The sequence below is a fragment of the Chenopodium album genome, chromosome 5, assembly GCF_948465745.1.
Source record: "Chenopodium album chromosome 5, dcCheAlbu1.1, whole genome shotgun sequence".
Taxonomy (NCBI): Eukaryota; Viridiplantae; Streptophyta; class Magnoliopsida; order Caryophyllales; family Amaranthaceae; genus Chenopodium; species Chenopodium album.
In genome coordinates, this window is record NC_137838.1 from 26,702,543 (window position 1) to 26,706,734 (window position 4,192).

Consider the following 4,192-nt stretch of genomic DNA (forward strand, 5'->3'; position numbering starts at 1 on the left):
CTAGTCTAATTAATCACATGCACAACTATGTCAACCAATTTAATTGCAACAATTCAATCAATCAATGATCATCAACTAGAAAAAATCATCAATCAAGCATGCTTCCCCTTCTCCCTAGCAACTAATCTACTCACTAATCTTGGTGAAATTGAAATACAAAACAAATTCAATCACAAACATATTCATTTCAAGCTAAATCAAAAGGAAAATCTATCAATCAACAAATTCTCTAAACTAAATCAAAATCTAAACCAAACATTCAAGCACTAAAGAAAATTGCAATTGAAGTAAATTCAAAGGAAAGAAATCTCAAAAACTTTCATTCATATGAAGAAGAAATCCAAACTTGATTGAAGAAGCAATGTTGTAATACAAATCAAATCCAAGAATTACAATCTCTACTTTCTCTCTAACTTCTCTCTAGTTTCTCTCTCTAAAAACTAAGCAAATGAAATATTATATAAAATTTAGCCTTCAAAAGGATTTACAAGAGTATTTATAGACAAAGAAGAAAAACTAATCGGCTGCGCCCTTTCCAAGAATATCCCGCAGACGCGGAGAAATGGGTATGGAACCCATAACTAACTCCGCGGGTAATCAAGGGCAAGACCCGCGCCTGCGGCGAAGAAACCCGCGCCTGCAGCTAAGGGCGCGGCAGATGCCCTATTCCAAGTGAAGACAGGGGGGTCGCGGTCTCTCCAATTGGAGCAGTCTCTCCAGATTCTCCACGCCCGCGGCTAGACCGCGGCTAGGGCGCGGAGAGTTCCTGCCAAAAATCATCAACTTGATGCACTTTATCCCCGCCTGTAGCCCACAGGACCCGCGCCCGCGGTAGTGAATAGATGCAGAGCACCCTCTCCGAGCCCTCTCAAAGGGGCTTGAGTCTCCTTTTCTTAGCCCTTTTTGCTCTTCTTGATTTTCTTTGCAAAGCCAACTGCTTAAGCACCTACAAAAGTAACCAAAGAGAGAAAATAGAAGAGAAAAAGAGCAATAGAAAAGGGAAACACGAAGAAAACCATAAAAAGGGAAGTAAAACACGAAGAAAGAAGAAATAGAGAAACTAGAGGAGAAAAGACCAAAATGATAAAAGAAAAGCATGAAAAATAGGGTGAAAACATCCTAAAAGACTACCCTATGAGTGCCATAAATGATACTCATCAAATTCCCCCAAGCTAGACTTTTGTTCGTCTAGAGAAAAACAAAAGCTAAAAAGGAATAAAGAGGGATTATTTAGAAAAGAGAAAGAGAGAAAAAAAATATACACTAAAACTCACTAACGTAGGAATCACGGTTGTTTTTAGCTACAACAAGCCCTTTAAACCCTAAAGTTGCCTATGAGGACGAGTGAGGTCTCGTAAGTGTTTCCTAAGAGCTTAACCCACAACTCTTTGAAACAAAATGAGGCAAAATCATTTAAAAAGAAAAGAAGGTAAAACAAAAATTCAAACAAATAGCTCTTGATAAGGACTTTCACAAACGGTCAAATGCAAATGAATGAACCCTTTTCTATATGAAATGGGTATGCATGCTTCAAGATATTCACGGTTGATTGAAACATGAGGTATGCTAAATGTAGAGAACTAATGAGGCACAATCCACTTTCATCCCAATTAATCTAGCCGCGTTCTCCATATGGCTTCAAATCTTCCCTTAGTAAGCGTCTCTATGGCTCCTCGAAGGAACCGGAAAAATAGTAAAATTTGAGTGATTCTCGACATCTTGACCTTGCATCCCTTTTCCTTAGGCTTTAACTCATAATGCCCTCCCTCGGTATATGACTCAACCACTTGGTCGAAAGGACTTTCCCAAAGGTTCTAACGTAAGGGCAAAAGGTTAGGGGTAGGCTAAAATTTTAAAATTTTGTGGTATCCCTAAAAATGAAGCAAAGAACAGGCCCTTTCTTAGAATCACAATCAAGTATTCACCAAACAAAAACAAACTAACACCCCCAAGCTTATTCAAAGCTATATCCACAAGTATATATACAAAAAGCATAAACGCTTCTCCCCTAAGCTAAAAGGAAGCATTGTCGTCCTTGATGTTTGAAAAGGGAAAAGAAATTACATCAATATATTTTTGAATTTTCTCATTTTCACTACTATTTCATCTTCTCTTTTTGTATTTGTATTTTCATTTCTTTCAAAGCAACTGTCCATGCCTATTTATCTTAGGACGGCTTGTACAATTTAGCATATGCTTTGTCCTTGCCTTTTTTATAAGTTTGGACGGCTTTTTTCATTTATTCATTTGCCATTATTCACACAAATATCACAACATAAACTTGCTTTCACGAAAACCAAATATCCAAGCTCCTCCACCACAAACTCCAACAATAATGATCAATTGCTTCACGAAAACCAAGAATGGAAAGGAAAATGAAACAAAAGGCTCTTGATCTAAAGACGTGGCTTGAAAAGAAGGGAAAAGGCTCAAATGGTTAGCAAGAAGGCAAATGTAAACCTAATGAACTAAAAAGAAAGAAAAATCCTAGAAATGAAAAATTACCACCCCGAAAAGTTGCCTTTGTCCTTCCTAGGTTGTTTGGTCTCATGTTTAAGAATTATGAGTCAAGATTCAATATTAAGTATGTAAAGTTCAAGGATCCACACCGCACAATCAAAACATGATGAAGGCTTGAGAAAGGAAAATCCTCACAAGGTTGTAGCAAAAACATACTAAAGGTGTCAAATCCACCAAATGAAGCAACTTCGTCTTACCACAAACCAAAAGAATCCGGGTTCAAGGCCCCAAAAGGTCTAAACCGCTACCTTAGCATACCCTATCCTAGAGTCAACCGGAAATACTCTCAAAGCATGCACACCAATAAAACATAGGAAAACATACATTCAAAGGCAAAATTCTGAGTTGTAGAATGTCCAAAGATAAGAGCTAAACAAGCAAAAAGAAAAAGAATATCCTCAAAAATGATTTATTTTTATTTGAAAGAAAGAAAAGAACTAAAAATCAAAATAAAGAGAGAAAATCACAAGAATGCAAGCAATCACATGTAATACCCAATTGTCAAACAAGCGGTCATTCGACAACAACGCCAATGACCCCAAACACAACTAGGTGTTACAAAACAAACATCCTTGAACCATTCAACTCATCCTAGAGCTAATCCTAATTTAAGTAATCAAGAAAAGAAAGAGAAGAGAAATAGAAAGATCTCACCGAGCACCAAAGCTACGCTACATGAATCAAGGTTAAAGAGCCCCTTACAAATCGTTGAAATCCAAAGCATAAGCAATAGATCAAGGTGACAAATAAAGAACTATATACAAAGAAAATTGTTAGTAACTTCCAACAAAATAAAAGAAGAAAGGAAAGAAAATAAAATGCATGATAATAAAGAAGCAGCAAGTGATAATAACAACAAAAATAGAAACCAAAGAGTATAGGGAGCAGAATCATCAAAATGAAACAGTAACAAGAAAGAAGATGTCAGATAATCATCATCAAGAATCATTATACCAGACATATAGAGAAACACAGTAGACAACGATCAGCAAAACAAACAACACGGCCAATAGCCGGGTAGAGAAATCAACAAAAGCACAACATCATCATCATAAAACTAAAGGACCCAGAGATCGATACCAGAAGCATACGAGACCAGAAATGAACTATAAAAGCAAGGAGGGAAATGACAAAGCATAACAACAAACGACAAAGAACACCCCCAAGATTAAAATGGGCCACCCCTAACTCTAAACCTAAAGACTTATAGGCAATAGAGAAACATCATATAAAGCACACAAGAAAGAGGGGTAGCCATAGTAGTATCATTCCGCACTACGATAAGGGGTAGAATGAGAACTCCCCTCACCGGTCTCCATCAAATGACTAGAGCTTGCCATCTCGCTCACCACCATGGGAGCCTTACCCCGTAACCGAATTTCCCTCCTAATTCTATAAACCTCAAAATAATGATACCAATCATCTAAGATCGGCTCACCCGACTTACCCTACCTACCAAAAGTCTCAGGGTCCGGAAAAGGCAAAGGATTAGCCAGATCATATGCATAATCACAACCATTGGGCCGCCTATAGTCATAAGTGCCTGGGGTAGTGCCTATGATAGAACTAGGGTGAACATAAGTGCCCTCCCAATAAGGGTAACAAGGTCTAGGACCCATAGTAGGATCAAAAGGTTCCCATTGAGGGACATGTCCTTGTTGGACCGGAAGAT